This window comes from Oncorhynchus gorbuscha, linkage group LG26 (genome assembly GCF_021184085.1).
Source record: "Oncorhynchus gorbuscha isolate QuinsamMale2020 ecotype Even-year linkage group LG26, OgorEven_v1.0, whole genome shotgun sequence".
NCBI classification, from domain to species: domain Eukaryota; kingdom Metazoa; phylum Chordata; class Actinopteri; order Salmoniformes; family Salmonidae; genus Oncorhynchus; species Oncorhynchus gorbuscha.
The window spans coordinates 29,524,008-29,534,874 of NC_060198.1; the positions used below are offsets into that span (position 1 = coordinate 29,524,008).

The window sequence follows — 10,867 nt, forward strand, 5'->3', positions numbered from 1 at the left end:
AAAATTAATCACTTACCTTTGATGATCTTCATATGTTTGCCCTCAGAAGACATTAATTTATTCAATAAATGTTCCTTTTTTTCGATAAAGTCTCTCTTTATATACAAAAACCTCAGTTTTGTTCACACGTTTTCTTCATTAATCCACAGCCTCAAACGCAGTCACAACAGGCAGACAAAAATCCTAATTGTATCCGTAAAGTTCATAGAAACATGTCAAACGATGTTTATATTCAATCCTCAGGTTGTTTTAGCCTAAATAATCGATAACATTTCAACCGGACAATAACGTCATCAATATAAAGGTAAACAAGAAATGCACTCTCGGTCACGCGTTTGAAAAACTCTGACACGGCAGGGTCCACTCATTCAGACTGCTCTTACCCCTTCATTTTTCAGAATACAAGCCTGAATCAATTTCTAAAAGACTGTTGACATTTAGTTGAAGGCATAGGAAATGCAATTTGAGTCCTAAGTCAATGGATACTGTAAATGGCATTGCATAGAAAACTACAAACAAAAGAAATCCTTCATCCTGAATGGGTTTTTCTCAGGTTTTTGCCTGCCAAATCAGTTCTGCTATACTCACAGACATTATTTTAACACTTGAGTGTTTTCTATCCAAATATACTAATTATAATCATATCCTATCTCCGAAGTAGAAAGCAGTTTAATTTGGGCACACTTTTCATCCAAAATTCCAAATGCTGCCCCCTACCCTAGAGATGTTAAGACACTAACAGCTTACAGACGGTAGGCAATTAAGGTCACAGTTCTGAAAACTTAGGACACTAAAGAGGCCTTTCTACTGACTTTGAAAAACACCAACAGGAAGATGCCCAGGGTCCCTGCTTATCTGCATGAACATGCCTTAGGCATGCGGCAAGGAGGCATGAGGACTGCAGATGTGGCCAGGGCAATAAATTGCAATGTCCGTACTGTGAGACGCCTAAGACAGCGCTACAGGGAAACAGGACGGACAGCTGATCGTCCTTACAATGGCAGACCACATGTAACAAAGGATCGGTACATCCGAACATCACACCTGTGGGACAGGTACAGGATGGCAACAACTACCCGAGTTACACCAGGAACGCACAATCCCTCCATCAGTGCTCAGACTGTCCGCAATAGGCTGAGAGAGGCTGGACTGAGGGCTTGCAGGCCTGTTGTAAGGCAGGTCCTCACCAGACATCACCGGCAGCAACGTCACCTATGGGCACAAACCCAACGCCGCTGGACCAGACAGGACAGGCAAAAAGTGCTCTTCACTGACAAGTCGCGGTTTTGTCTCACCAGGGGTGATGGTCAGATTTGCGTTTATCGTCAAAGAAATGAGCGTTACACCGAGGCCTGTACTCTGGAGAGTGATCGATTTGGAGGTGGAGGGTTCGTCATGGTCTGGGGCAGTGTGTCCCAGCATCATCGGACTGAGCTTGTCGTCATTGCAGGCAAACTCAACGCTGTGCTGACAGGGAAGACATCCTCCTCCCTTATGTGGTACCCTTCCTGCAGGCTCATCCTGACATGACCCTCCAGCATGACGTGATTTCCTGCAAGACAGGAATGTCAATGTTCTGCCATGGCGAGCAAAGAGCCTGGATCTCAATCCCATTGAGCACGTCTGGGACCTGTTGGATCAGAGGGTGAGGGCTAGGGCCATTCGCCCCAGAAATGTCCGGGAACTTGCAGGTGCCTTGGTGGAAGAGTAGGGTAACATTCCACAGCAAGAACTGGCAAATCTGGTGCAGTCCATGAGGTGGAGATGCATTGCAGTACTTAATGCAGCTGGTGGCCACACCAGATACGGACTGTTACTTTTAATTTGGACCCCCCCTTTGTTCAGGGACACAGTATTCAATTTCTGTTAGTCACATGTCTGTGGAACTTGTTCAGTTTGTCTCAGTTGTTGAATCTTGTTATCTTCATTCAAATATTTACACATGTTAAGTTCATTTTCAGCAAACACAGTTGACAGTGAGAGGACGTTTCTTTTTTTGCTGAGTTTATGTATAAAACACTGATTTGACATTGTTGTCTTGTTGCTTATGGGAGGTTTTATTTCACAGGAAACTTCAAGTTTATTGACCACTGCTCCATGTCATCCATAACCAACCCATTAAGTTACACCACAAGTCAGTGGATTACATTGTACTCTCACAAGCTTTTCGGATTTTAACACGTGTTCTAATTTGCACCTTACATCAATGTTTCCCCAACTCTGGTCACACGTAACCCCCCAAACCACACATTTTTAATGCAGCCCCGGACAAAAACACCTGACAGGTAACCACTGCTGCAGGTAAAATGTGATGCTTTTTCAATGGACAGGTCATGGATTCTGTAATGGAGAGGTCATGGATTATATACAGGGCTATGGTCACTGGAGACACGGTCTAGGGTTAGGGAGAAGCTAATCACATTGTCATTGTTTTCATGTCTGTGTAGACTTGAAAGTTACACAATGTCACTCTTTCCAGTAATGCTTGTTACTGTCAATGTGCATACTTTATAATCTTATTTTCAGGAAATTACACACCAGGCAGACTAGTGTGTAAATCTTATGTGGAAGTGAGAAAATTTATCCTCAGGCAGACCCAGGTACAGTATGGTTCTCCCCCGCAAAAAAACAAAGCATGGGTTGCTCAACATTTACGAGCCAACAAAACAGACCTTCCGGATGGACCTGGTAGAGCTGTGCCACAAGACAATGGTGTCCAAGGTCCCACTTTCAAATGTACAACTTCCAAAACAACCACCCAAGAACATAGCTAGTGTTCTTAATAATAACCTAATTGAAACTTTGTTATTATCATGTCATTTAATTATTATTTCAGGCTATTACTTAGAAATATTAAATCAACAAATTAAGAAATGCCAGGTTGGAGAGGACATTGACACAACATTAACAAGTCAAAATAAAGATCTATGCCTGCCTTGTTTTACATTACATTTACATTTAAGTCATTTAGCAGACGCTCTTATCCAGAGCGACTTACAAATTGGTGCATTCACCTTATGACATCGAGTGGAACAGTCACTTTACAATAGTGCATCTAAATCTTAAAGGGGGGAGAGGGATTACTTATCCTATCCTAGGTATTCCTTAAAGAGGTGGGGTTTCAGGTGTCTCCGGAAGGTGGTGATTGACTCCGCTGTCCTGGCGTCGTGAGGGAGTTTGTTCCACCATTGGGGGGCCAGAGCAGCGAACAGTCTGTTGGCTTTTCTGCATATAACATTTTCTAATACAGATCCTATTTCGATGCACAAAAACAGTCAAGCAAAGTCCGATGGGTTTTCTCCCACCTTTCCCGTAATAGTTACATAACGTCACAAACCCTGCTTCTGCTGTCATTCGATGGCAGTGGCAATACTTTCTTCAATGAGAGGACGCTGTAATGAGAGAAATAATGTAGCCTAAGCTAACAGAAACAGGCCTTTTACAAGATTTAATCAAGACGGGAGCGTTTGACTCTTAATAAAGAGATGGAGTCCAGACAGGCTATTTTAGGAAACTTTCTGAATGGACATAAAGGCCTATAGAGAGAATCAGCGTACTCACACACCCCCGTAATAGCACCCGTTAATCAAAGCCACTGGCGTATGTCAGGCACAAGAGCATATATATATCCTTTCCTTAAAAAGGTATTAAAAACCTAGGCCTACCTTAGGCTTTCCAGAAAGTAGACTAAGATAATGAATTGGCAATTAGCGTATGAATGGCGACATCTCTGCTATAGTATGAAGATTAAATTGACCATCATTAAAATAGAAACAAATACATGCAACATGTCCATAGCTTATTATCAGCGATGCTGATTATCGAGCGGGAGAGTGGAGTTTTCGAATGCAGTGAGGAACTACTATAAATTTGAATGGATGTTAAAAATTCATTTAAAAAACAGAATTTGTTGACTTACTGTGTGAGGTGAAGTAAAACTGAGAAGCCCAGCTTGGCACTTTCCTACATTTTACATTTGCGAGAAGCAAGCCAGGTACTTCTTTGCGTGCTCCGTCAACATTAACAGGACAGAGAAACCAGACACATGCTCATTGCTCATACGGAGCATGTCAATAATGTTATGAAATAAACCAAAAGTTGTTTCTCACAAGTGTAGGAGGTTTTAAACTCTGCAAACAAAATGTATTAATACATGTATTAACATAAATGAATGGTAAATTGCCTGTTTCACAAACGGTATGCTACACGGACAATCATAAAAGTGAATTGCAGGCCGACAGTATAGCCTAGGCTACTATTCTACTTTGCGGGGATAGGAGGGAGGTATATTTTGTTGCTGTTCCGCCTAGGGCGACATATCGGCCAGGACCGGGCCTGACCACTGTTGATTAGTCTATAAATTAAGAAAATATTCCGTATCAAACTTCACCATGCCAAATTGGAGAGGATTGGTGCATTCTTTGTCCATTTGACACAACGTTAGGCACATGTTGGAGCAGCGTTGAGGGCAGTCAGTAGCAGGATCAAGTGCATAATAGTGTCCAGTTTTGTAACAGTGACAGGTCATTTCCGGTGAATGACGAAATGCAATGAAAATGTACATAACCTACAAAAGATATTTACAAAGTGAACAGACTCAAAATACAGTTTTGAATATGAATCAAAAACCTAAGCCTCAAATCAGGCCTACCCTGTCAAACCAACTATAGCAGGTTGGGGGTATATGGACAGCCTCCCCACACAGCTCACATAGCAGAGCTACAACATAACTGAAGCTCACAGGTGAAATAGGTACCTTTACACCTATGGCCCCTCCTATGAACCTTACCATTAACCCAAATATGGCATATTAAATCATGCAACAGACATCCTCATTATACCTATATCAAAATAATCTGTCTAAATAATATGCGGGAATAATGCCCATTAATGAATACACAATTCATAACAATAGTTCTGCAGGCCAACAGGAGGCAAAACATTACTTAAGGAGTTACACTCCCATTATGCATGGAGAAAACCAACAAGACATGGAGTTCCGAGACACGCATAACTTCAAAACACGGGACACATTAATATGGAAATAAACAAACTTCTTTCTTGACAGCGTAGCAAGTGTTCATGGGCACCTGAACATCGCATCCACTGGGAGGATTGCAAAATGGTTAATGTGTGCTCTGTGCTCTGTGCTCTGACCTCTTTCTCCCCTCTCTCTCCAGATGAAATCTCGCGTCTTGTGACGGCCGGCCGCCCAACAACCTGCCCGCTCGACCCTATCCCCTCCTCTCTTCTCCAGACCATTTCCGGAGACCTTCTCCCTTACCTCACCTCGCTCATCAACTTATCCCTGACCGCTGGCTACGTCCCTTCCGTCTTCAAGAGAGCGAGAGTTGCACCCCTTCTGAAGAAACCTACACTCGATCCCTCCGATGTCAACAACTACAGACCAGTATCCCTTCTTTCTTTTCTCTCCAAAACTCTTGAACGTGCCGTCCTTGGTCAGCTCTCCCGCTATCTCTCTCAGAATGACCTTCTTGATCCAAATCAGTCAGGTTTCAAGACTAGTCATTCAACTGAGACTGCTCTTCTCTGTATCACGGAGGCGCTCCGCACCGCTAAAGCTAACTCTCTCTCCTCTGCTCTCATCCTTCTAGACCTATCGGCTGCCTTCGATACAGTGAACCATCAGATCCTCCTCTCCACCCTCTCCGAGTTGGGCATCTCCGGCACGGCCCACGCTTGGATTGCGTCCTACCTGACAGGTCGCTCCTACCAGGTGGCGTGGCGAGAATCTGTCTCCTCACCACGCGCTCTCACCACTGGTGTCCCCCAGGGCTCTGTTCTAGGCCCTCTCCTATTCTCGCTATACACCAAGTCACTTGGCTCTGTCATAACCTCACATGGTCTCTCCTATCATTGCTATGCAGACAACACACAATTAATCTTCTCCTTTCCCCCTTCTGATGACCAGGTGGCGAATCGCATCTCTGCATGTCTGGCAGACATATCAGTGTGGATGACGGATCACCACCTCAAGCTGAACTTCGGCAAGACGGAGCTGCTCTTTCTCCCGGGGAAGGACTGCCCGTTCCATGATCTCGCCATCACGGTTGACAACTCCATTGTGTCCTCCTCCCAGAGCGCTAAGAACCTTGGCGTGATCCTGGACAACAAACTGTCGTTCTCAACTAACATCAAGGCGGTGACCCGTTCCTGTAGGTTCATGCTCTACAACATCCGCAGAGTACGACCCTGCCTCACACAGGAAGCGGCGCAGGTCCTAATCCAGGCACTTGTCATCTCCCGTCTGGATTACTGCAACTCGCTGTTGGCTGGGCTCCCTGCCTGTGCCATTAAACCCCTACAACTCATCCAGAACGCCGCAGCCCGTCTAGTGTTCAACCTTCCCAAGTTCTCTCACGTCACCCCACTCCTCCGCTCTCTCCACTGGCTTCCAGTTGAAGCTCGCATCCGCTACAAGACCATGGTGCTTGCCTACGGAGCTGTGAGGGGAACGGCACCTCAGTACCTCCAGGCTCTGATCAGGCCCTACACCCAAATAAGGGCACTGCGTTCATCCACCTCTGGCCTGCTCGCCTCCCTACCACTGAGGAAGTACAGTTCCCGCTCAGCTCAGTCAAAACTGTTCGCTGCTCTGGCTCCCCAATGGTGGAACAAACTCCCTCACGACGCCAGGACAGCTGAGTCAATCACCACCTTCCGGAGACACCTGAAACCCCACCTCTTTAAGGAATACCTAGGATAGGATAAAGTAATCCTTCTCACCCCCTCCCCCCTTAAAATATTTAGATGCACTATTGTAAAGTGGTTGTTCCACTGGATGTCATAAGGTGAATGCACCAATTTGTAAGTCGCTCTGGATAAGAGCGTCTGCTAAATGACTTAAATGTAAATGTAATGTAAATGTTAATAACTGCATTTAAATATGAAACGAGTCACAATGCAACTCGACCAAACATTTCCTCGACACATAATTAGCCTTGCACATGGTAAATAACACGACACTGGCAAAAGAGGAAACAGTATATACATTTCGAATAAATGAATTACTAGATATACGTGGAAACATGAACTCCCTAAACAATTTATAAGGGGAAATAAATTATACTCGTTCGTGACGAGAGCTACTAAGTCAGCTTCGCCACAACACATTAGACAACATTAAGCCACAGAGCCAGAACAACCTTGTTAACTGCTGTCAAATAATGAATTACACACATATAACCCCCTTTTTAAAAGATTGATTTATATAAATTACTAGCAAGCAATGAAAACATGAATTGTATAAAAGAAAGTCCACACATGAAACATGATTTTTACTAATGCCAGAGCCTAAAGCGCTCTACACTCCCGCGCATGTAGCAATTAGCTGCTCCAGCACATAAGGACATTTAGACAGAGATGTATACTGAACACAAATATAAAAGCAACATGTAACAATTTCTAAGATTTTCATGAATTACAGTACATAAAGAAACCAGTCAATTGAAATAAATCAGAATCAGAAAACCAGTCAGTATCTGGTGTGACACATCTCCTTTCACATAGAGATCAGGCTGTTGATTGTTGCCTGTGGAATGCTGTCCCACTCCTCTTCAATGGGTTGCTGGATATTGGCATGAACTGGAACACGATGTCGTACACCTCGATCCAGAACATTGCAATGGGTGACATGTCTGGTGAGTATGCAGGCCATAGAAGAACTGGAATTGTGTACAAATCCTTTCGACATGGGACCGTGCACTATCATGCGGAAACATGAGGTGATGGCGGCAGATGAATGGCAGGACAATGGGCCTCAGGATCCCGTCAAGGTGCACCTGTGTAATGATCATGCTGTTTAATCAGCTTCTTGATATGCCACACCTGTCAGGTCGATGGATGATCTTGGCAAAGGAGAAATGCCAACTAACAGGGATGTAATTTGAGAGAAATAAGCTTTTTGTGCATATGAAAAATGTAACAGGTGCCCCTTGTGCTGGGGAAAATAAAAGGCCACTCTAAAATGTGCAGTTTTGTCACACAACGCCACATCTCAAGTATTGAGGGAGGGTGCAATTGGCATGCTGACTGCAGTAATGTCCACCAGAGCTGTTGCCAGAAAATGTCATGTTTATTTCTCTACCATAAGCTACCCCCAACATCATTTTATAGAATTTGTCCAACTGGCCTCACAACCGCAGACCACGTGTAACCACGCCAGCCCAGGACCTCCACATCCAACTTCTTTACCTGCGGGATCATCTGAGACCAGCCACCCAGACAGCTGATGAAACTGATTAAACTGAGGAGCGTTTCTGTCTTTAATTAAGTCCCTTTGTGGGGAAAAACTCATTCTGATTGGCTGGGTCTGGCACCCCAGTGGGTGGGCATATGCCCTTCCAGGCCCACCCATGGCTGTGCCGCTGCCCAGTCATGTGAAATCCATAGATTAGGGCCTAATTAACTTATTTCAATTGACTGATTCCCCTATATGAACTGTAAAGCAAATTGTTGCGTTTATATTGTTGTTCAGTATATATTTTCCAAAGCTGGTATAAGCAGGTCCAACTCTGCGCAGCAAAGACACTTGTCTTCAGTGGGCATCGCTTGGCATTGCCCACAGGTATACCACCAGTTTCCAGAGGCCCTGAGTCGCTTCTCAGCTGCTGGTTGAATATCTGCCTGAGCCCCTGCCTGCTTCGTCCCACCCTCTCCGTTCTCGGTCATCCTCCATCTGTTGAAGATCGTCTGTGTATGCTGGTTCAAGTAAATAAGGCTCACCTGAAAATTCAAACACTTCCTCCTCGTATTTTCTAGTCAGACATGTTGGTAGCATAAAAAATAAAATAATAATTAGCTTGCTTGGTAGATTAGTCACCGGAAGCTAGCTCGCAGCTCTGCGTTTACAGTGGACACGTTGTTGTGGACTGGCTAGTGTGTTTATGAAACAAGCTCCCCCCCCGCCCCAACATATACGCACACAGTAGTCACTGAGGTATAGGCAGAAGCAAGAGGAACAAGAAAGTAGACGCATGCACGCCAATATTGCACACTAGAAATTATCGCTTGAGTTAAAAAATATATTATAAAGCTGTGGATAAAGTTCGGTATGACAAAATGTAATGTGTACAACATCTAAAAACCTGCATCAGGATAATGAGAGCTTTCCAGTTTGTAAAAGGACATATTTGGAGCATCAGTTCATGTTTTCTGGATGACTTGTAATCCCAGAAGGCTCAGGAAGTCAATTGCTGGTGGGATAAGTTTCTCAAAATCAAGTGAAATTGCGAATAAAACTGTCTGGAACCTAAAAATACAGATTAGGGTCCTAAATAGTGAAATTCCCCTTTAAGATGAATGCACTAATTTTAAGTCACTCTGGATAAGTGTGCCTGCTAAGTGACTAAAATATCAAATCGGCCAGCCAGACGACCTTGGGGTCACAACCTCAGGTCAAAGGTCATACCTCAAGGTCTTAATGACATATTGGTGCTGGGCTCTGTCACCCGAGGAACAGAGTTACAGTATGACAAGAATGCAGAAAAGAATGCAAATAAGGCCTAACATACTAATCATCAGCTAACACATGGCACATTACAGACATAACTGAGTCTCATTCACACTGACATGGCCCACAGCTTGCTTTGGTCAGGACAGAGTTACCCCGTAAATTTGAGAAATAACTATGTAGGTCAGGGATAGTACATTAAATTCCTTCAGCATGACTTCATCTGGGGTTATCTTGAGATGTGTCGGCTGGATGAAATGTCAGCTGGATGAAGCGTTTGGACTGCAGGCCCATGCATGGCCCAGTATTAAGTCTGATAACAGACAGGTTATCTTGGTCCTAGAAGCTGTGAATGAGCAGCTCTGGCAATCTCCCTTTCCCTTCTGCCTGAGCACTCAACTGACAGTCACACACAGTGCCAGAAAATACAGCCCTCTTTTTAGAGCCTGTTGAGACAACTGTCGTCGTGATACCCACAGCAGCTGACAGGGAAGGGGAAGCCATCTGTTAATCGTGTCCTCCTCCATACACTTTGGAAGTAGAAAAGCTCATTTTGGAAATCCCCATCTCCTGTGATTAGCTTACTTAAAAATGTCCATAGTTTCTGTTTGCTGTTGCACAGGCCAAAGCCATAACGGCCACACAGTAAATGGACATTATGCTGCCCCTCACACACACTTAATTAGGAGAACCGGAAAACAGGCCTAGATGAATAACTATGATTATGTGGCAATTTATGACATATGGAATCCCTGTTATGACTCGATTTAAAGACCACTCACTGTCTTTAGTCCATCTCCACCCATCCCTGGAATCCATACATGTCATGTCTTGTCAGAAGGTAACAGTGGCTGTTTCTGCAATGGGAACTCAACATGATAACAGTTTGAGAAATTTAGCCTGCAAGAGTAGTTATCCGTCACCCCCAGTCTCAGTAGGTCTATGTACTGTACACCACCTAGGGAACCACAGTTAATAAGGAGTCTTAAATACTCTTACAAAGGCTCTGCACCAAACAAGTTTAATAGGCATTGTCATTGCACAGGGGTATAACATTGCATTGTCAGTGCACAGGGGTATAACATTGCATTGTCAGTGCACAGGGGTATAACATTGCATTGTCAGTGCACAGGGGTATAACATTGCATTGCCAGTGCACAGGGGTATAACATTGCATTGCCAGTGCACAGGGGTATAACATTGCATTGTCAGTGCACAGGGGTATAACATTGCAATGGTCTGTGCTGATGCCTGTCCCAAAATCCTCAATCAATTGCATCACCCCAGAATATTATCATACCTCAAACACCAGCAACCCACTGGCAACTCCCTTGTTTACAAACGTATAATGTTTGACAGCCATTTATGGTTTCTGATTCACAAGGCACAGTTCAA

General features: G+C 44.2%; 1 protein-coding gene across 2 annotated transcripts in view; it reads right to left on the reverse strand.

Annotated features, from left to right (window-relative positions):
* Positions 1 to 10,867, reverse strand: part of ttyh3a (tweety family member 3a) — a 63,886-nt gene that overhangs the window by 51,957 nt on the left and 1,062 nt on the right. The window lies entirely within an intron of this gene.